At 43.2% G+C, this 24,303-nt stretch overlaps 1 protein-coding gene and 1 pseudogene across 1 annotated transcript in view; one reads left to right on the top strand and one right to left on the bottom strand.

The window, feature by feature from the left end:
• Positions 1-24,303, bottom strand: part of Ppm1e (protein phosphatase, Mg2+/Mn2+ dependent 1E) — a 136,750-nt gene that overhangs the window by 63,031 nt on the left and 49,416 nt on the right. The window lies entirely within an intron of this gene.
• Positions 23,288-23,412, top strand: LOC142832032 (small nucleolar RNA SNORA70; annotated as a pseudogene).

Genomic DNA, 24,303 nt, shown 5'->3' with positions numbered 1-24,303 from the left:
CCCGGGCCCTCAGAGTTAATATTGTGGGGATGGCTTTATTATTGAAATGATCTACAAATGCAAAGCAATCCGCCACTAAAATTCCAATGACCTTTCCTCACAGAACTAGGGAAAAAACAACCCTAAAATCCACATGGAAGCACAAGATCCTAAATAGTTAAAGCAACCCTAAGCAAAAAGGGCCACAAGGGAAACCTCCTAACACCTCCTGTCAAACTATGCCACAGATCCTTAGTAACACAAACCAGTATTACACAGACCAGTGGAATCTAACAGAGGACCCAGAGAAAGAAACAAAAACTCACTCAGGTACAGCCACCTAACCTTCAACAAAAGAGTCAAAAAACACAGATTAGAAAAAGGTAGCTTGGCCCTGCCCTTCATCTGCCTTATGGCAGTGTGAGCAAGGCAGAGAAGCTCTCTCCCCTTCAAGGCCTGTGGCAGGAGGGAGAGCTGGCCCTGCCCCTCACCAGCTACAGCACAGGGCAAAGTGTCTCCTATACCTCACCTGGGCAACACAGTAGAGCTGGCTCTGGTGGTGTAGGTGTGGGCTAGTAGGGCCCCAACCCTTGCAGCTTACTACATAGGGTGACCTAGCCTGGGCTGAAGTGCTCACCCTAGAGTTGAGGATGAGGGAGAGCTGGCGGGCTAACCAACCTTGCAACTACCCAGACCCAGAAGCAGGGCTGTGAGCTGACCCATTCCATCATCCATCTATGATCTTCTGGAACACGTGAAGGGGCCAGTCCTGCAGACCCAAAGTTGCAGGATCTCCATGAGACAGGACAACAGGATATCCAAGAGAGAGGGTCCAGTATCTATGGTGTAGCAGAAACCAGAGGCCTCAAACCAGGCCAGTGATTCTTTGCAATGAACACGTGCAAGCAATGATCTATTGATAAAGGGTTTACTGTGTGACTCGCTGTGTCACACTACAGCTTCCACGATGAGATCTTTCTTTTAAATTTTACTTTGTTTTTTCCTGGAGGGGAGATTGCAAGGGCAGAGGGGGGATACCAAGGGATGGAAAGATGAGTGGGATCAAGAAGCATGATGTGAAATCAACAAAGAATCAATAAAAGGTTAAATTGGGGGAAAAATAAAAGAGACAGTTTATATAACAAACGGTAATAGAAAACTGGATATCCACATGTAGAGTGAAATTGTATCCTGATCTCTCCCCCCACAGAAGAATAAACTCTTTAGTTATGAGATCCTATTAAAAATAAACAAATTACAAAACTAATATTCAATGGCATAAAGTAAACTTTTGCATTCCAAAGGAAGGAGTAGGGGCATAGCAAAGAAACATCAGACAGAGGCAAGATTGCATCCAAGCAGGGCCAACCCCAAACCCTGGAGTCAGGGTCTAGTATATGAGGTTCCAAGGTGTCACATAGCAGGCATGACTAGCTCTGGCCATCCAGCTCTTGTCCGCTGATGGCCAGTTCTATTATTTCCTATGGCTTTCCTCAGCTGCTATCCCATGTTCCTGACACCTACAGTATCTTGAAGGCCCATTACATTCATGGCAGCATACACAGCTCATTTAGACACCAAATGTAAACAGAGATTGCTCAGTCACCTCCCAGCCACCCAGACTTGAATAATCACACAAAAACTATATTTATTATAATACCATTAAAGCTTTCATGTTATGGTCACAGTATAGACTGCTACAGGAGCTCCTTCAGCTCCTTCAGCCAACAGCCTTTAAGATACCAGCCCACTTGGGTATGGTCTCTTATACTATAAATGCAGCTGTAAAGCCTGTGCTTGCTCTCTTGCTTCTGGCTCTCACTTCCCACTTCTAGACTCTGTTCCTGTTCCCTGTTCATGCAGAGGATTGTGATCTAGGACAGTGATCTGTAAGTCTCCCCTAAATAAGTAAGCCTTTATTATACATAATTCTGAACTAGTGTGGGATTATTTTGTCTCTTCCACCATCATCTGGCACCCTAACGTGGGGACCAGTTCACACTTTTGGGGATTGGTCCACCAGCCACATGGTGCATTGGGCACTGACTCTCCTGCCTATGGCTTTAGCTGGCCCTCAGACACAGTAGGTTGATACTCAGCACTCCCCAGCTTGCAACCCACACACCAGCCCACGTGCTGCTGCCTGAGATTCTCACAGTGCACATGGACTGCAACTTGCACTGATGAAAAACTTTGGGTTTTCTCTTTATCCTGGCCCCCAACTCTTGGAATTGTTTGATTGCCTTAATAACTGTTCTTAATTTGTTAAACAAAGCATTTTTTTCAGTACCTAAGTAAGCAACACGTGCTGTTCACTGCTGATAGCATCTCTCAGCCATGTGGCTGCAACTGCAGTACCTGCTGGCTGATAACAATTATTACATCTACTCCAGTTCATTGTAATTACTTTATGATAGGTAAGATCTGAAAAACTACAAAAAAAAAAACGACTGATAACATCCAGGAGTCAAATAATTATTTTGCTTTATTATAGAAAGTATTGTGCAAGACTCATGCCATTTTCCTTCCTATTATTTAATTCTAGGAATTAGCTTTGATTTCAATATTATCTCATTAAAAATCATTCAATACTACAGAGAGGGATAGCATCAATTTGACAAAATTTTCTGAAAGAATTTGTGCTGTTGAATCTGTCAGAATCTGTTGAAAAGTTCTATGTTCAAGGATAAGACATTATCTTTACTGAACAAGTTGGAATCCTCAGTGAAGACATTAGAACAGAACACTGGACAGGAGGTTCAGACTTTTTAAAAGGCAGTAGTAAAAAGATTTGAAAAGATTGAGGAATTTATTGAAATTGATGAGCAGGAACAGAAGGTACAAAGACAGAATTTATGCTAGACCCCTGGATGACTTACACAGAGTTTCAACTGCATATTAGGTAATTTTCTCAGAAAGACCATCTGGCACAAATTGTTGTAATAGGGGCGGCAGGCTATGTTCCTGGCACCCGGCTGCCCGCACGGCTAGCTTTATACCCGAAATAATTACACGGAAACTGTATTCTTTTAAACACTGTTTGGCCCATTAGTTCCAGCCTCTTATTGGCTAGCTCTTACATATTGATCTAACCCATTTCTAATAATCTGTGTAGTTCACAAGGTGGCTTACCAGGGAAGATCTTAACCTGTGTCTGTCTGGAGTGGGAGAATCATGGCGACTCCTGACTCGGCTTCTTTCTCCCAGCATTCTGTTCTGTTTACTCCACCTATCTAAATTCTACCTTATCAGAGGGCCAAACAGTTTCTTTATTAATTAACCAATAAAAGCAACAGATAGACAGATGACCCACCTCCATCAATAAAGTACCCTAAGGTGGTCAAAGAATATGCACAGGATGTATGAGCCATCAAAAAGAAAACAAGCAATAGTTTCTAATGGGCTACATTCACCATTTGTCAGAGAAATGGTGAAAACATGGGCTTCAAGCACTAAGGCAACCCCACACGATTGGCTTCAATTAATCTCAGTGGTCCTTGAAAATGGATCTCAGCTGTTTTTGAAGTGTTATTGGAGAGAAGAGGCAAAAAAATTTTAGAGCAACAGGGGAAAGCAAAAGGATTTGAGACCTCCCAAGATCAAATTCTTGGTGAGGGCATTACTCTGATCCTTAGAACCAGGCTCACTATGACAAACGCACCTTGTCCCTGTGTAGCACAGCAGCTTTAAATGCTTGGGGCAGGATTCAGGAACTGAATTATATATTATGGTTAAACAGGGCCAGGGGGAACTCTTTACTGACTGCTTACAAAGATTACTAAGGCTGTACAATTAGAAGCAACAGACCCTGAAGGTAGACATGAACTAACTGAATTCTTGGCTTTTGAAAATGCCAACGTAAGAATGTAAGAAGATCCTTTGGCCTTTAAAGATTAGATCATCACCCATAGATGAATGAATCTTGCACACAATTAATGTTGAAACATTTGACTATAGTATTGAAGCTTGGGTAGGAGAAGTGATTTCCAATGGTATGAGGAGACACCAAAACGCCAAATGTTTTAATTGTGAAAGAATAGGACATCTAAGAAGGGATTGTAGACAAGGAATTCCTAGGAATAATGTCTTCTCTAGGGATGGCAAGAATAGGAGGACTCAGCCTTCTGGTATATGTAGGAGGTGTGGCAAAGACCAACATTGGACTAATGAATGCAGGTCAACAAGAGACAGACAAGGCAACCTGATAACACTGGGAAACTCCTTGGGGGGGGGGTCTCTCATAAGCCCTGATGTCAAACAAGATCCAGACAATCCAAGCCACTGTGGAGAACATGTCTCACCAGAAAAATTAAACAATCCAGTGCCTACTGTAAAAAACCATACTATTTGGGATGTGGAAAAAGACCTGGACGATGAGTCAAAAACTCCAGTAGAAAATAGGAAATGTATATTTTGGCAGACATCTATAAATGATCAAAGACAAAGCTAAGAGTGCATATAAATGACATTGTAATTGAGGGATTACTAGACATAGTTGCAGATGTGACTATCATTACTCCAGAATCTTGGCATCCAGACTGGCCTCTTTAAAAGGCAGATATTCAGACTGGAGACATGGCTCAGTGGTTAAGAGCACTGGCTGCTCTTCAGGAGCAATTCACAGCAACCACATGGTGGCTCACAACCATCTGTAATGAGACTGGCGCTCTCTTTTGGTGTGTGGGCATACATGGAGGCAGGATGTTGTATACATAATAAATAAATAAATAAATCTTTAAAAAGGCAGATATTCAACTTCTAGGAATTGAATCCCTATCTTGAGGAAAACAAAGTATGAGGTGGGTTGAATGCATAGGGCCAGAAGGACAAAAAGGAAGGCTGGAGCCATATGTAGCTAATATTGCAGTGACCTAGTGCAGCAATGGAATACCCAAGTTAACATTCCTGCAGTCCCCAAAACTCATGTTTCTGGGAAGGATATTATAAAATATTATATTTAAAAAAATGTCACCAGCCATTCGGGCTGTACAACAACACAAAGCAACTAGTAAACCTTCAGAGGTACTAACAGCCTTTCCTTTAAAATGGTTAACTGAGAAACCCATATGGGTTAAACAATGACCTTTAACAGAAGACAAACTGCAAGTTTTAGAACACCTGGTACAGGAGCAATTAGATGCTCACCATATAGAAGAATCAACCAGCCCTTGGAATTCTCCTGTATTTGTTGTTAAAAAGAAATCTGGAAAATGGAGAATGGTGACAGATCTAAGGTGACAACCTATGGGCCCTCTACAATCTGGAATTCCTCTGCCTTCTCTATTACCAAGAAGGATGGCCTCTTACAGTTATTGGGTTAAAGGATTGTTTTTTTTTATTATACCTTTACAAGAAAAAGAGAAATATTTGGGCACAAGTTTTCTAAATCTATAATTTACCATTATATGGATGACATTTTGTTATCTGATTCAAACATAGATACTTCAAACAAATGTTTGAAGAAGTAAAGAAAGTTTTGCCAAAATGGGGATTACAAATTGCTCCTAAAAAATACAGAGAAAAGATTCTGTGAATTACCTAGGTTATAAAATAGGTTTACAGAAAATTAGAACACAAAAGGCACAAACTAGGAGAGACCAATTGTGGATTCTGAATGGCTTTCAAAGATTGCTAGGAGAAATTTCCAGTCTACGACCAGCTGTTGGGATAACACCTGATCTCATAGTTCATTTAAACAAAACCTTAGATGGTAACAAAGACTTAAATAGTCCCAGAGAATTAACAGCTGAAACAGAAAAGGAATTGATTATCATTGAAGAAAAATTACAGGAGACACATGTAGACAGGGTGAATCCAAATCTTAATTGCATTTTAGTCATATTGCCTTCCAGAATTTTTCCTGCAGAAATTTTAATGCAAAGGGAAGATATTATATTAGAATGAATATTCTTTACCACATAAACCAAATAAAAAATTAAAAACTTATGTGGAAAAAGTCTCTGAATTAATTATAAAAGGAAAATTGAGACTTCGTCAACTAGCAGGTATAGACCCAGCAGAGATTATGGTGCCTTTTACTGCCAATGAAATTAAAAAATTATGGGAAGACAATGAACCTTGACAAAGACCTTGTGCTAATTTTTTTAGAAGAGATTAATAGCATTTATCCCAATGGTGATAGAATTAACCTTATAAAGAGAACTACTTGGATCCTTCCCCACATTGTAAGGGAGATACCAATAACTGGAGCCTGTAATTCTATACTGATACCAATAAATCAGGAAAGGCAGGTTACAAATCAGAAGATTTAAGTAAGGTGGAAAAAGCCCTTATAATTCTGTCCAAAGGGTATAAATATATGCTATTCTCATGGTACTAAGGGATTTTAAAGAACCTCTCAATAAAGTTACTGATTTGCACTATGCAGAAAGAGTTGTCTTGAATATTGCAACTGCTGAATTTATACCAGATAATACAGAATTGAGTTCATTATTCATACAGGTTCAAGATATAATAAGGAATAGGTTTTGTCCCATATACATAACACACATCAGATTCCATGTGGGTCTGCTCAGTCCTCTAGCACAAGGTAATGCAGAAATTGATCAATTATTTATTGGAAGTGTGCTGAAGTCCTCAGAATTTCATAAGAAACATCATGTCAATAGCAAAGATTTAAAGAAAGAGTTTACTATTACATGGCAACAAGCTAAGGAGATTATAAAGAGATGTCCTACTTGCTCTTTCTATAAACAAACACCATTACCAGCAGGGAGTAACCCAAAGAGTACTCAAAGGAATGAGATCTGGCAGATGGATGTGTTCCGCTTTACAGAATTTTGAAAATTAAAATATGTACACCACACCGTTGATACTTATTCTGGTTTTCAATGGGCTACTGCCTTGAACTCAGAAAAGGCTGATTCAGTAATTACACATTTATTAGAAGTTATGGCCATCATGTGCATACCTGCACAAATAAAGACAGACAATGGTCCAGAATTTGTGTCTAAGAAAATGAGATTTTTTTTTTGCTTATTATAATATAAAGAATATTACAGGTATACCAAACAATCCTACTGGTCAGGCAGTTATAGAAAGATCAAATCAAACTATAATGGATATGCTAAACAAACAGAAAGGGATAGAAAATACCCCCAGAAATAGATTACATAACGCTTTATTAACCTTAATGCTAATGAAAAAGAAACAACAGCAGCAGGGAGACATTGGATAATAGAAAAAGATTCTGAATTAAATCAGCCAATGTATTTCAAGGATGTACTGACGTCACAATGGAAACCAGGAGATGTGCTGTTAGGGAAGGGGTTTCGCTCTTGTTTCCATAGAAGAAGAAAAGCGATGGATACTATCAAAATTGATAAAGATTCGGTTTGAAAAAGAGAAACATCTTGAGAAAGAGAAATGATGGCTCATACACAAAGGTGACAATCATAAGGTTTGGGGCAGGATTCTGTTCTTGTCTTTGCAGGAAAATATTCATCTTCAAAGAATGGAGAGACCTTGGACATCTAGATGCCTAAAGATAAAAAGATAGCTATTCAGAAAGAATCAACAAGCAAAGAGAAATCTACCTTAAGATGCTGTATTATCTGGATGGTAAAATTTGATTATTTGGACACATATACATCTCTACATAAAAATAAGAGCTGGCTTTGGAGTTGGACAATGGCTATCCTTCTCTAAATCCAAGCAAGGAGTTAAAAGAAAAATTCAGAATTTCTATTTCATGTCAGGAGCATCCGATATGGGACTGAAAGAAGATAGATTTTTAAGGAAATACTTTACTTTTCTCCGTGCCCATTTTGTTTATATTGTATCTTTCATTGAGTATATGTCTATCTGAATAATGCTTAAGTTTTCCACAATGAACAAGAGACTTTCCTGTAGCAATCTTTGAAGCTTCCAGGAAGAAGATGGGGCCCCACAACAATGACTCCATCTGGTTGATAAAATGTCATAATCCTGATAGCACTACTATGAGACTGGTTTTTGGGTACCAGCTGCAAAAATGGTTCTTATAATGTTTTGGCCAGAACTCCAAGTAAGAACTTCAAAACAAACAAACAAAAAGACCCTATCAACTACTCAGAGACCACCGCGATGATCACACTTCTCAGCACCAAATTTCTGTATTAGTTGTGTTTCTCGCTGCTATGAGAAAATATTTGAAACACCTTCAGGAATGGTGGATTTGTTTTGATTCACAGTCTGAGAAAGTACAGTCCGTCATGGTGGGAAAACATGCCAGAGTCCATGGCAGCTCCCTGCGACGGCAGCAGGAATGCAGAGCTGCTTGCTTACATTTCAGGGGACCCGTAAGCAGACAGGCCAGGCAAAACTGGGGCTGGGCCACAACTATAGGGCACATATTTGTCACTTCCTCCCTCTACCTGGAAACCACTTACAAGTTCTACAATTTCACAAAAACAGTACCACCTGCTTGGACCTACAAGTTCATGTCATATTCAAACCATTAACACTAAGCATGCTGGGACATGCCTGAATTCTCACCACTTAAGAGACCAAGCATGAGTTCCAGGCAGCCCAGGATATAAAGTGAAAAAAAAATTAAATTTATGCCCTGGCAATGCTGAAGCATGCATGTTGAACTTGACAATATTGGGTTTCATGGTCTGAGTTGATGAGGACGACTGACTAGGTCTCAAGAGGGCACCAGATCCCTTTACAAGGTTGTGAGTTACCTTGTGGTTAATGGGAATTGAACTCAGGACCTTTGGAAGAGCAGCCAGTGCTCTTAACCACTGAGCCATCTCTCCAGCCCCATATAAAGTGAGACTGTGTCTAAATAGGTGAATAAACAATAAGGTAGGTAAACAGAGGCAGCCTTTCACTTTTTGCCTTCATGGAGATAGAATTAACATATCAAAGTCTTCTTTCTCATGGTCCTCTTATCACAGCCTTTCGGTGCCCACATCAAAGACAGGCCAGGTTACCTCCCGGCGCTAAGCGTGTGTGGCTGCCGTGTAAGCAGTCACAGATGAGGTGTGCCTGCCAAGGCTGACTGCTCCACTGTTTGTGTCAACATTCTGCGATGGTTTATGTGCGCCTGCCTTCCTACTCTGAGACAGGGTCTCGCGGTACAGCCATAGTAGCCTCCTGCCACTGCCTCTCCAGTGATGGGATTATAAATATACCTATTATGCCTGGCTCATAGGTGTGCTTTGTATTATTTCAATACACTAAATTGTCAGGAAGAAGCGAGTGGCTGCTTGGTTGAGAGCTGGCAGACACCCTGCACTTCAACACACACACACACACACACACACACACACACACACACACACACACACCAGGCAATAAATATATTAGGGAGCTGAACCAGTCACTTACAGGAAGGGCGAAAATCAAGGCCAGGCTGGGGTTATTACTGATGTCTATACTGTTTCTAAATTCAGCAGTGACTGCTCTGTGTGAACTGAAGTTCCTAGATAGGGGCGGGGGGGGGGGGGCAGGGGCCATGCCTGCAGTGAGGATTCTGCAAAGCTGACTCACTGATCAGAACTTTGTAATTGTGGAAGCTGAATGTTGCAGAGCCAGAGGCAAATTATTGTCGCTCTTTTCAACTACTTAACAGCCATTCATTGCCCACCTCTGTGTCTGCCCTAATCACCTTATGGCTATCACGTAACCCTCTGAGGTGAACAGGCCACTAGCATCCAACAACACAAAAGCTAAAATGTCATTGGATAGCATCTAATGATTAGTAGAATTTTCTCTGCTTTGCTGGAGCCTTCCTATGTGATATTTCCATCCATGTGTTTGAAAAGTGCCTTGATGGTTGAAATAACATGTGTTTAATCCCAGCTTTCAGGAGGCAGAGGCAGGTGGATCTCCCTGAGTTTGAGGTCAGCCTGGTCTACATAGTGAATTCCAAGCCAGTCAAGGCTACACAGTGAGCCCTTGTCTCAACCTCCACCCCCATCCTAAAAATACAATAAAAAGAAAACACCTTGATTTATATCTTTGTTCTGTAACTATAAAAACTTCATGAAACTTTCTACACCAGGACATGACATTTGAAGCCATGTTCCTGGGCTGTGGTCAACTGAACTTGGATTAAGAATAAACTCTCTTATACCCTTTGATGTGTGATCTGTTTGTAGGCAACTGTGAGTGACATTACAGATCCCTGAAGGTCCAGCCAGAGGCTGTTTGAATACTGTTGTTTTTGCTGTTTTTTGATTTTTTTATTGATTTTATTGAACTATACATTTTTCTATGTTCCCCGCCCTTCCTCTCTACTCCCATTCTACCCTCTCCCATGGTCCCAGGGCTTCTCTGTGTAGCTCTTGCTGTCCTAAAACTCACTCTATAGACCAGGCTGGCCTCAAACTCACAGAGATCCGCCTGCCTCTGCCTCCCGAGTGCTGGGATTAAAGGCGTGCGCCACCATCACCTCAGTGAGTGCTGCTGTTTTAATGAGGATCTGGCAGCTGCCAAGCAGCCTGTGCCCTGAGGTGTCATCACACGGCTGTTTTCAACATTCACAACCATCTCAGGAAGTTTCACCTCAGTTGCAGACACCTGGAGGCATCTGTAAGCCAACTCAACTGCAGTGCTCAGGGAAAACTGATCCAGCCATGGAACACAAAGCTGGGCTGTGGTCTTTGCTCCAGAAGATTCCACTGCCATCCTACGTGTTCCCACACCACACTGCAAGGGCTCTAGGCAAAGTCACTGTAAAATGGCAACTCCAGAAGGCCACAAGTAACCTCATCTGCAATCCCTCGGCATCTCAATCTGATTGTCCCCATACATGTGACCCCAGCTCTCCACCCCCAGACTCATGAGGTTCGGGAAGACTATCCTCCTGTGTGCACCATCCCCTGTGTTCAACACAGGTCCTAATAAAAAGCCTCTCCCTAAATACTTTATTGCATACTCTATCTACCCGTGAGTCCTGATGAGCTCCTTAACACAGCTTTCTGTAGCAGCAACAGCTATAAGGAAGCTGAAGAGCTCTGGAGAGCTGCTGGAAAGAGTTCTGCAGAGCCAGAGAACTGTGGAAACGCTGAGAAGGTGAGAGATGGTGAGCTGAGACACAGAGGCAAGAGGCTGTGAAGAGCTGAGCTGGCACAAGGTGAGAAACTGCAAAAGAATAGAAGATCCCAAGCAGAGCTGCTAGAAGAGCTCCAGGGAGCTACCAGAAGAAGCCGCCTCCAGTGGCTGGGAGCTGAGGACCCATCACATCACAATACTAGCTGCAGGGTGCTGAGCCACAGCACAGGAAAGACTGGAGCAAAAGGCCTGAATGAACCGCACTTCGAGTTCCTAAGCTCTGAGAATTTAGAATTGTTAGTCTCCAGCCTTGAAGATGTAGGCTTTTTGCCTATTCATAATTTCTAACTGAATAAGAAGGGAAAATCTTAGCCATTTGTGAAAGAACTCAAGGAAAATCTCTCTTCCAAAGCTCCATTTGTAAGCTGTTCACCCTGAGAGCAGCAGTGTACAAGAAAAGATTGAGCAGAGTGTGGGAGAGAGTGCTGCCAGCGCTGGGCAAAAGCTCTACCACACTCACACGCACATACATGCTCATGCACACATAATACACACACTATACACACACATGCACACGTGCATGCACACATATGGTCTACCACTGAGCAGCACTCTCAACCCCTTAAAAATCTAATTCCTTACGTTTCAGGTACAACCTAGCCATGAGCAAATGCATTTCAGTTTGCCGGTACCTCAACTTCCTGTAAAAACAAAAACTAAACAAACACACAAAACCTAACAATACACCAGTATATCATCATTATAGCAGATTTCATAGGATTACTCCCTGGTTATGGATTTCTTATTAATCGGCATATTAGTTCTCCAAAGGAGAAAAAAGAAATCAAACCAGAAAGCAACATAATGTTTAAATATGGTGGCATGCTACCTAATCTGCTGGGAAAATGAATGTACAGTTTTCTAATGAAATATTCTGAGGTTCAGTTAGGAGTTTCTATAACGGGTCTGGAGAGATGACTCTTGCAGAGGAGGACACGAGTTTGAGTCCCAGCACCTGTTGTCAGGGAGCTCACAACTGCCTGTGACTCTAGTCCCAGGAGACACGGCAAGCTCTTCTAGCCTTCATGAGCACCCATCCTCGTGTTTACATGCAGACACACACCCAGGAAGATGGCTGACAGTGAGTGAAATGCTTCCCCCGCAAGACTGAAGTCCTGAATTCAATGACTGGAACCCGTCAAAAGGTGGGGGAGAGAACTAACCCCATGAAATTGTCTACATGTACAAGTGGTGACATATGCTCGTCTACACACACACCATACACACCAGTATAATTAATAAGGGGCCAGCATCTGGCTCAGCACAGAAGGATGCTATCCCCAAGGCTGACAACCTTCATCCCATACCTGGGACCCCACGATAGAAAGAACCAATTCCCGCACGTTTCCTCCTCCGGCCACCCCCTCTGCCCTTAAATGAGGGCTGGCAAAATGGCTCTGTGGTTAAAAGTGCTGGAGGTTCTATAGACTGGAGTCCAGATACAGCACTCAGTGGCTCACAGATGCCTGTACCTCCAGCTCTAGGGAACCTGATGGGTCTTATGGCCTCTGTGGCACTTGTATGTACACACAGTGAGCACATATATACACATAAAATCTTTTTTAAAATTCTCAAATGAAGGCCGGGCGGTGGCGGCGCACACCTCTAATCCCAGCACTTGGGAGGCAGAGGCAGGCGGATCTCTGTGAGTTCGAGACCAGCCTGGTCTTCAAGAGCTAGTTCCAGGACAGGCTCCAAAACCACAGAAACCCTGTCTCAAAAAACAAAAGAAAACAAAAAAAAGAAAAAAAATTCTCAAATGAACTCTTCGAGAACATGTCCATATCATACATACACTGCTAAATTAATAGTATTTTTGTCTGCCAGAAAAGAGAAACAAGATAAAACCTCATGCTCCTAGTACATTTAAATCATACAGCGCAACTGACCCCACCATCAATGTGTAGAACTAAATGCCACATTCACAAGCAGAACACGAACCCCTTTGGTCTCTTCATTACCTGTGAAGCTGGGACTCTATCACTATTCTCCAGAGCAATGGTTCTCAACCTTCCTAGTGCTGTGACCCTTTAATACAGTTCCTCATGTTGTGGGGACCCCAACCATAACATTATTTTATTGCTATTTCATAGCTGTATTTCTGCTACTGTTATGAATCATAATATAAATATGTGATATGCAACTTCTGTGAAAGGGTCATTCGACCCCCAAAGGGGTCATGACCCACAGGTTAAGAACTGATGTTTGGAAGTCTTTGTTCAGTTTGTTATAAACTGCCCACATAACTCCTTGGGGTTCTCACTAGGATCCACACTAGCTATGACCCACCTCACAGGGTCACAGACGAGGGGCTCCCTCCACTTTCCTATGAAAGACCTTAGAGTATTTCTCCCCATATGTAACACTCACTGTGAAGGCATGTCACAGGGATGCTCTCTCTGCCTTCCTCTGCCTAAAATCCGGACAGAAATTCACAAAGACAAAAGGTTTGTCTATGCAAGCACTTCCCACCTAAAGGCAGGGTAGAAATTCTCTACAACCTTAGTCAGCTCAGAGACAGTGCCGGAGAGTGTGGGAGCAGACTTTACTCCGCCAGTTCATTTCCCGTCAATTTTTCTTCCCACAGTTTACTGTCGTTGGTAGCCTGGCTGCTTTCTTTGTCTTGTCACTTCACTGAAATGTCTTAGTCTTTGTTGAAGACATTCATGAGCAGGACTCTGGGCAATACTCCATCCCAGCTGCACCCCAGCAGCTGCACCCCAACACTGTGAGCAGGACTCTGGGCAATACTCCATCCCAGCTGTACCCCAACACTGTGAGCAGGACTCTGGGCAATACTCCATCCCAGCTGCACCCCAGCACTGTGAACAGGACTCTGGGCAATACTCCATTCCAGCTGCACCCCAACACTGTGAGCAGGACTCTGGGAAATACTCCATCCCAGCTGCACCCCAGCAGCTGCACCCCAACACTGTGAGCAGGACTCTGGGAAATACTCCATCCCAGCTGCACCCCAACACTGTGAGCAGAACTCTAGGCAGTACTCCATCCCAGCTGCACCCCAACACTGTGAGCAGGACTCTAGGTCACTGTTAGGAGGGGTTTTTTTCCTCCTGTGGTGAAGAGGAAGAATCTATTTTGAGTCACAGTTTAGTAGTGGCGAAGGCATGACAACACTCAAAGAAGTGGGTGCCTCTCCTGTCGGTGGCAGCAGAAGTATAAGAAAGCCTGCCCACATCTTGGCATATTGTTAGCAGAGACCTTGGGCTGAAACCAGGACCAGCTAGAATCCTCTAGCTCCATCCTACTCTTGTAAGCTATTGCCCCATATTCCACAACCTCCCGAAACACATCACCATCTGGAGGCTAAGTATTCAAACACGCGAGGTGTGGGGGTAGTTCACATTCAAACTGTCCTGTCCCGCCCTTGGTTCCCGTAGGCTGATAGCCATCTACTATGTAAAATGTATTCAGTACAACTTCAAAAATCCCAACACTGTTTGAAAGTTTAAAGTCTCCTTTAAACTGAAAGTTTAAAGACTCAGGCAACCTTTGAACTGTGGACTACTGTAAAACCAAAACAAGTTATGTACTTCCAATATATAATGCATGGAGTGGCATTCCTATTGCAAAATGAAGGAATGTGTTACAAAGAAAGATCAGACCAAAGCAAGACCACAATCCAGAAAGACAAACAAGAACCCTGCAGCTCCACCTGTGGCATCTGGGGTCTGTCTTTCTATTGCCATGATGAAACATCCTGCAAGGCAATTTACAGAAGAAAGCATTTAATATGGGTTTACAGTTTCAGAGGGTGAATCTATGACCATCACAACAGGGAGCATGGCAGCAGGCAAGCCTGGCACTGCAGAAACAGCTAAAAGCTTACTTGAACCATAAGCACAAGGCAGAGAGAGAGCTAACTGGGATTGGCTTGGGATTTTGAAACCTTAAAGCCCAGCCCCAGTGACACACCTCCTCTAACAAGGCCACACCTCCTTCCCAAATTGTTCCACTAACTGGGGACCAAGCATTCAAACTTATGAGCCTATGGGGCCATTGTCAGTCAAACCAGCACAGGCTCTAACAAGCTGGAGTGGATATGCCTCTCTAGTCCTCCCTCATGCAGCAGGCATGCATTCTCTCTAAAGTCAGTTCTACTTGGTGTCTTTAGCTTGACTTGGCAAACATCCCATGTAGGGGAGGGGGAGGAGAAGAGGAAGGTGGAACTGAGATTGGTTTGTAGAAAATAAATAGATAAGTCGACAGACAGATATCCCATGTACCTGGCATTTCCAACTGCTAGGGTCCCTACCACAATTTCAGATTCACTTTCACAGCTTCATGCATAGCCAGGAGTTCCAGGTGAGCAGTATGACCCTGCCGCACACTGCCAAGCACCAGCAGCTGTCTAGAACCTTGGTGCAAATCTTCTGGACCCCATCGCTCTTGCATTCTGCATACATGCAAACCACCAAGTTCTGATGCAGGCTCAGTATATAGTCTGTTCCCCTCAGACCAGAGAGACTTCCTAGGTTAGTCGGGGAAACACTTTCTAGGTAGATCTGCTCAAGCGGGATCCCCTGGAAACTCTCCAAACACTATGCTGGCCAGCTTAAACTGCCAAGTTGATACAACCTATAGTCACTGGGGAAGAGTCTTAATGAGGACTATCTGCATCAGGTTGTTCTGTGGGTGGCTGCAGCGGATGCCTTGACTATTAACTGATGTCAGAAGACCCAGCCCATGTGGGTGGCACCATTTCATGTGCTGGGACTGTGAAGGAGGCAGCAAGCAAGCCAGCGTCATCCTCCTGAGGCTTCCAAGGGAACCATCTCCTCCCTTTTAAGGCCCCATCATGTTTAGACCTCCATGTACTATATTGTTTCTGTCTAATCCTCTCCCTCCTGCTTCGAGGCCCAGCCCCAGCCTTGAGGCTCTTTAATTCTAATAAACCTCAGACTTGAAGGGAATTGGGAATTGTGTCAGCCTCCTTTCTGTACTGACCACTGCTGTTCTTCTTTTATTACAGAAACTAAAACTTAATTACATTCAAATAAGACACTAAATAGAGTTCCTTGTTCAGCCAACTGCAACTCCCCTTGAATCGGGATGCAGAATATTGTATTAAATTATGAACAGGAATCTGCACGTTTCCACATAGGCATTTATAAAGGGAGGACTGTGGTTGGATGATTCATTTTAGTGAGTTGAACTCCGCTCTGCCAGGTGGGCATCACACTGGCAATACTTGAGACACTGGTTTCCAAGTACAGGGTACCCTATAACTGAGAAAAAACATCGTTTCCACCAGAGATGAGGCAAAAAATATCAAAGTAAATCGGGACCCTAGCTTCATTCCAGGTGAGATCCAGGAGCCCCTCAGATGAACTCTTGTCCCCTGTGCCAACCCCTGCTCTTTCCCTCAGCCTCTCCTTTTCCTTCTTCAAGAGACCTCACTGGAAAGTAGAGCAATTAACACTGGTACAGAGACCACACACACACACACACACACACACACACACACACACACACACACGCACACACACGCTGCTGAATAAAATACACAGCTATTTGTTTAGTATTGGATTGCTTGAAATTGACATCCACCTCGGGTTCAGGATGAGTCAGTTTAGTATATAGTTAGTACTACTTCAATCCTATTTTTCTGTTTATAGTTTAGCGCAACAGAAAGCAACTCCATAGCTTTTAGAAAGAACCATTTTATGAGTTAGGACATATACCAAATCCCTGCTAGCAAGCAGGGGGAGCTGGATGGGAGTCAGTGGGGAGATAAAGCATGACTTGGTTCTGTCTATTAATGCATTAGTACTTCATACAAGCTGTACATATAAAGATGTATGGGCTACATTAGTTAATCTAGGTTTCTATCAAGCTCAATGGCAGAGCACTAGACTAGCCCATGAGGCCCGAGTTGGATCTCCAATACTGTAAAACAACAACAACCACAACAAAAGACAAAAAGCCATCAGGGAATATTGTATTAATGTCAGTTTTAGTTTTGATAACTTCTTAGATGTCCCTGGAGGAAACTGGGTGAACTTTATACTCTGAACTTTGTATGCTTTTGAAATTTCTATGTAAGTCTAAAATTAGTTCAAAATTGAAGTTTAGAATTCCTGTTATTTATGTAGAAAACCCCTTTCAACCTATGCCCTAGATTATTTTAAAAATGGGGCTGACACCAATTATTCCAATTTTTTGAAAGACTTTCTGAAACCTGGAGTGATGACACAGACCTAAAATCACCCGGAGTCAAAGGCTGAGGGATTGCCACAAATTCAAGGTCACCTCTATCTCCATAGCAAATTCCAGGTCACTCAGAGTTCCAGAGCAAGACAAAACTACACAAAGAAAACACACACAGGCACACACACACACACACACACACACACATCAGTGCATGACTTGAGTCTGCACATATAAACCGAGAACTTCTGGAAAGTTGAAATTTTTCTTTAATTTCAAGAAGATAAAACTCTGAGATAGAGAACAAACCTGGACTCAAGTTTATTTTTATGAGTCATAATAAACATAACAATATTTCAGAGGGAAATAATATGTTTTACTCTGTTGCCTAGAGTCTAGCTGGAATCCTGTCTTCAATTCTGGGATCGTTCTTTGGGAACAGTTAGTTCAGAGGATAATGACCAGGATACTGGAGAAACTGAAACATTGTCCTCTGAGGAGTAGGCAGGGTACTGGCTCTACTACAGCCTCGGCCTTTTTGCTCTTTCTCCAGAGTGCCCATCCCCACCATGTCACTGACCTCCACGCAACCTTAACCCAAATAGCAAGGCTCTCCCTTATCTCCATTTTCCTCTTGGGGCAGCTGCCAAGATGTATAACTTACGTGGCCTGAGGTTTTTCTTTTAAACTTTAATTGTCCTTGGACTTAAAACAAAAACAAAAACAATGGGCAGAGGAACAAGGTCACACTTAGGGAAGACAGCCAAGTTTGGATGGCTGTCTTCAAATCTACAGAAGGTTCTCCTGTGACGACAGCACTCACCATCCTTCGAACAACTGTATGACGGGGAACTGGGATCAGTTGTTCTACAGAGGCAAAGAAGGATAAGACAGCACTGAAAAATAGTTCATAGGAGATGTGGACAGGCTGTCTTAGGAGACGGTGAGCTGCCTGCTGGCTGGGAGAATGAAAAGCAGGGGGACAGTGTTGACATTTCGGGGCTGCTGGCTAAGAATAACAGACATACACATTCATTTATCTCAGCAATGTTCTGAAACGTGAAATTAAAATAACAGAAACACAGAAGATGGATTAAAAAATAAAAGGGGGGCTGGAGAGATGGCTCAGCAATTAGGAGCATTGGCTACTCTTCTAGAGGTCCTGAGTTCGATTCCCAGCAACCACATGATGGCTCACAACCATCTTTTGAAAAAAAATTAAAAAATTAAAGGGATGGTGGTGGTGAAGGGATGGTGATCTTAGAGCAGAGAGCTTAGTCCTAAGGATCCAGGGTGGGGCTGAGACAGCAAGGATCCACTGTCTGTCATCAGAGAACTGCAACATCGTAAGGAGTAGGAGACATGGATCATCTGAGACAGCCAGAGTGAGGATGCGTGTTAACGCGACAGACATAAACCCACGAAGGAAACACCTGAGATATCAGTCCTCCCACACAGCCACACCAATGCTCCTCCCTCAGACTAGAGGAAGAAGAAAAGGTTCCTTTCTAATTAAACCAGGTGTCTCTATATTAAAGACTAACCACAGTTGGGGCTGGAGAGAGGTGGGTGGCCAGGAGGCTTTGCTGTTCAGTCATGAACTAAAGTTCAGATTCCAGCACCACATATGGGGGCTCAAGTCCTGAAACTCCAACTCCAAGGTATCTGAGGTCCTCTTCTGGCCTCTCCCAGCACCCATGCAATCATGTGCACACAGACACACACACGCACACACAGAAATAGAATAAATATTTCTTTTTAAAGTCTAGTAAGATATGAAGGTGATGATTTTACTGAAAACAAAGATACCGTGTGAAAAGTTAGCTCCTAAAACACTGCAGAGTCTGAAGCCTTAAGGAATCAAACATGGGTCGCATACAAATAGGACAAGGGCTCAAAATGTTATAATTTTTTCAATAATAATAATGGAAATAACAAGATAGAACAATGTCTTCAAAATTCTCTAGGAAAATGATATACAGACCTACATTCTATGCCCAATTAAACTATTGATCAAGTGGGGGGAGATAAAGACATTTCAGGTTGGTAAAAATATCAAAACACAAAATCCTTACAACTGTGAATCTTTTATGAAAAGACTACTAAAGGATATGCGCCAGCAAAACGAAAGGGGAAACCCAGAAGGAGAAAGACATGAAAACCAGAAAACCTGGACTTCAATCCGAGAGAGACACAAAGGGACTTCAGACTTGATGGTGGAGCCCAAGAAGGGAGGCTGCACAGGAGGACACGCAGAGCAGAGGGAGTGGATGCCAGGCTCCAGTGGAAAGTCTTAAATATCTATGCTTTTAGCTCAGAGTGATTAACAGTTACATCACAGCGTCTGAAACAGAAGTGATAAGTATACAGAAAACTGAGCAAATGAAATAGCAGTGATCATTAACTCCAGGGAAAAAGAAACCATCATACAGAAGTAAGATGCAAACATCTTATATAGTGGCTAGGCTGTGAATGACAGGCACAGAATATGAACAACGTAATGTTATTTTGTTCTAAATTATGATACAGATATAGAGAGACAGTATAGGAGGGCAGGACTCAGAGAAGATCTTTATCTTCATTCTTTTTCAGAGTTAGAAGCAGGTAACTCGTAAAGGAAGCAATTTATACAATTTAAAATAGGAAGCAATTTATACCATTTAAAATATAGTTGCCACAAAGGAAGACCATGGAGTGGAAAGAACAAGACAGAGACTACTCGTTTAGTGTAAGTCCATAGTACACTGTTTAGCTTTATTTTATTTTTATTTATTTATTTTTTATTTTTTGTTTTTTCAAGACAGGGTTTCTCTGTAGCTTTGGTGCCTGTCCTGGAACTAGCTCTTGTAGACCAGGCTGGCCTTGAACTCCCAGAGATCCGCCTGCCTCTGCCTCCCGAGTGCTGGGATTAAAGGCATGCGCCACCACCGCCCAGCTAGCTTTATTTTAAAATGCATGTATTAGGGCTGGAGAGATGACTCAGCAGTTAGGAGCACTGACTGCTCTTGCAGAGGTCCCATGTTTGACTCCCAGCACCCACATCAAGCACCTTACAACCACCTTATAAATCCAATTCCAGGGGATCCAGTATCCTCTCCTAGACTCTGAAGGCACCTGCACATGTGTGTATGCTCCTCCCACACCCGAGTGTGTGTGTGGGGGGGTGCATATATACAAGATTAAAAATAAATCTTGGGGCTGGAAAGCTGTCCGGGCTCCTGGAGGACCTGAGTCTGGATCCTAGCACGTATGTCTGGACTCACAGCCGTAGGTTAACTCCAGCCCCAGGGGAGTAAAGTGAGAAACGACTGTTGCAAGGTACGGGTGAGGAGAACGCAGCCAGAGACAAGGTACAGGTGAGGGGGCTTCTGTCGTAGATATGGAGGAGAACACAGCCAGAGACAAGGTATGGGTGAGGGGGCTTCTGTTGTAGATATGGAGGAGAACGCAGCCACAGACAAGGTATGGGTGAGGGGGCTTCTGTCATAGATATGGAGGAGAACGCAGCCACAGACAAGGTACAGGTGAGGGGGCTTCTGTCGTAGATATGGAGGAGAACACAGCCAGAGACAAGGTACGGGTGAGGAGGCTTCTGTCATAGATATGGAGGAGAACGCAGCTAGAAACATCCGGAAGAGTCCAGAGCATGGACAGAACATGGCCAGCAGAGGAGAGAGGGGTAGGAAGAGGGGGAGAGGGAGAGACAAGAAAGAGACTACCAAAAGAGCGGGGATCAAGAGAAAGCAAGGTGGCAATGGTGGGATTCTATAGGAACGAGAAGCTGGGGTAAGGAAAGCCCGGTGAGCTGGAGAAGTTGAGAGTAGAGGCAGGGTGAGAAGAGCTGAGAAAAGCCACAGGTAGCGAGTAAGCCTGGAAGCCAGCATGCTCGTTGGGATGCCAACAGGCACCACAGACAGCCATGTGTCCCTTCTAACAGTGATGAGGATTGACTCCTTTGGAAGAGGGAAATGGGTGCTAGAATTTAGGGGACTGGAGTTTCCTTTGGAACTGATACAGGGGACTGATGCTGTCTTCTGGACTCTACAGTAAACACATGCCTTACATAGACAGATATATGCACATAAATAAAAGTAAATCTATAAAAAAAATGTCTGCATGGCAGTGAATAAAAGTTACAACTTTTTAAACTTTTCTCGAAGAGGGATGCAGTGTATGCCTGTAATCCCAGCACCCAGGAAACTGAGGCAGGAAGATTATGAGTTCAAGGCCCACTGAGGTACATGGCAAGTTCTAGGCCAGCTCTGGCTACCTGTCTCACCACCACCACCTCACCTCCCCACAACACACTTGTCTAGCAGGAGATGTAGCTCAATGTCAAAGCACTGGCCTAGTATTTGCAAGGTGCTGAGTTTTATCACCAGCAGCAAACCAGAAAACTTCAGATTCTAGAATCTTACTTCCAGATCCACTGATGAGAAACTGCTTTACTTTTTTAAACATTGATTTATATGTGTATATGGGTTTGCCTGGATGTATGTATGTGGCACCATGTGCATGCAGGTTTCCAGAGAGCCCAGAAGAGGGTGTCACATCTCAGGGTACTGGAGTTACAGATGGTTATGAGCTGCCATGCTGGTACTGGGAATTGAACCTGTTTTCTCTGCAAGAGCAGCAAGTGCTCTTAACTACTAAGCCATCTCTCTAGTTTGCAATGTATTTCTTTTTGAATTTTGCTATTAGTGCAGGCTGACCTCAAACTTGGAATCCTTATACTTAGTGCTGAGATTATCAGTATGCACCCCCATGTCCAGAAAGATCAACTTATCCAATGGCTTTCTAAGTCTGTTGAGCGAATCTTTCTGGCGAGGTCATGGACTTAAAGCCCAGTGCAATCTTTGTCATATCCTAAGGACTCAGAAACAAACCTTGAGCCTTAGCCAGCAGATTTAAACAAGCACGCAACGCATTACAAAAGGACAATTTGGGTCTGGGGGCATAGCTCAGTGGTAGGACATTGCCTAGCATGTTGGCACCCTGTGCTCCATCCTCAACACTGCAGACAGAGGGCTGGTGGAGGGGGCAGCGGGAGGAGGAGGGTGAGTGTGAACAGCCAGCACACTCCGCCAGTGCACAGGAGCCCTTAAAAGAATACTCAAGCCTATAATCCAGTGGGAGACTCTCTTGCTGAGCTAAAACTAATTTCTCTTTTAAAATCTAAAATGATAGATAGTGAGCAATAATTTCATTGTATAATGGGTTAAATGTACATTTAATGTACTCTCTTCCTTTAAAATAGCTTATCTTTGAGGTTCTGTGGAATTTTAGTTGCCATAACAACCTGAGTAAATCCTTCATTACTGTAGACATCTGCAGCTATTTATAAATGCGACAGCTGGATATGTCCAGGTAAAATTTCCTTTAGAAAACATCAAATTTTCACTTATTCTGGATAAACCTAAGAAAAATTCAGGGAGCACTAAAACTAAAACTATTATTCCAATATTTGAACCTTAAATATTAAAATGAACTATAAACAATACAAATAAAGCAGAGAGCTGAAGCCCTTACATTTTTATTTTGTTGTTTTTTTAATTCCTTGTCTGTGTGTGTGTGCATGCGTGTGCATGTGTGCGTACCATGAACACCTGTGGAGGTCAGAGAAGCAATGTTAACGAAACTTTCTAAACTATCAACTATTGTTAACGGAAATGTTTATTTTTATTTAAAGATTTATTCTTATGTATATGGGTGTTTTGTCTTCATGTACATATGTCTGTGTATTACTTGCATGCCTAGTGCCCATGGAGGTCTGAGGAAGTGCTGGCTCCCCTGGAACTGGAGCCACAGCTGTGAGCTGCCATGTGGGTGCTGGGAACCGAACTCAGGTCCTCTGGAAGACAATTATGTACAGGTCAATACACAAAGACATAAACACTGGGCTTTATATGAAACAATATTTAGTAGCTGTGCCAGCCTGAGTTCATTAGTTAGTAACAACGACACAGGTACAGTGCTGCGTGCCTGCAAACCCAGGACTCAAGAGGCTGAGGCAGGAGAACTGAGCCTCTGAATTCCATGGGTTACATGCTGAGGCCATTTCAAAAGATGAAATCAGAAGCCAATAAAGCTGACCAGTTTCCTTCCCTTATGTAGGCCTGGTGTGCAAACGGCAGCCTTCTTGGTGTGTATGTGGCCTGTCACTTATATGGGTTGCCCTAAGGGACCTTGCAGACAGTTTTCTTGTGACTATTTATTGTCTCTCATATCAGTGTTGTCCCAAGTCCAGGCTCCAGACAAGTATGCAGGGGGTTTTGGGAAGACTAAGAGTACAGTCCAGGGTTCAATTGTCCAGGTCATTATGTCCATCCACAGCAAACTGCATAATAAGAAACATGTAATTGAGATCCTATGGAGAGTCTAGCTCAAGTTTGCTGGCTGCCAGAAAATCCACACATCAAAGAAAAAGTGCTTCACCAAATTGAAGGCAGATAAGTTTGGACATGATAGCTGGAAGAAGCTCAAGCCTGGTGACACTGGAGTCAGATATATCCCAATCCATGATCCCCTGCAAGGTGCTTAGGAGGCAGAGGCAGGAGGATTGCTGAAGGTTTGCCAGCCAGTTTATACACAGAGTTCCAGGCCAGCCAGGCCTTTGCAATGAGAACAAGCTGACCAAAGAACTCATCCATAGGTGACCCCGACAACCAAAGAATTCATCCATAGGTGACCCCGACCCTCCTGGCAAAGAACTCATCCATAGGTAACCCCGACGACCAAAGAACTCATCCATGGGTGACCCCGACGACCAAAGAACTCATCCATGGGTGACCCCGACCCTCCTAGAAATGTTATTTTCAAACTGGAAAGACTGATTACCGATGTCTGAGAACCATCCTTCTGCATTTATATATAAAGTATATCTAGGGCTTAAAGCCTGTGCCCTTTCACCTGCATCTTTTAAGGGACAGTGTGACAACAGTCCCGAGAAGCCATTCCTATATCTAGGATGTCAACCATGTGTGTCTTTTTGGATGGATTCTCACTTTTATAATTGCTTTCCCACATATTCAGTCTGTCCAGCAGTTCGACAGAGGTGCTTAGGTGGCAGGAACATGCCCATCTCAGCTC

The sequence above is a fragment of the Microtus pennsylvanicus genome, chromosome 11 (assembly GCF_037038515.1).
Source record: "Microtus pennsylvanicus isolate mMicPen1 chromosome 11, mMicPen1.hap1, whole genome shotgun sequence".
Classification (NCBI taxonomy): Eukaryota; Metazoa; Chordata; class Mammalia; order Rodentia; family Cricetidae; genus Microtus; species Microtus pennsylvanicus.
This window is presented reverse-complemented; position numbering and strand designations above follow the sequence as displayed.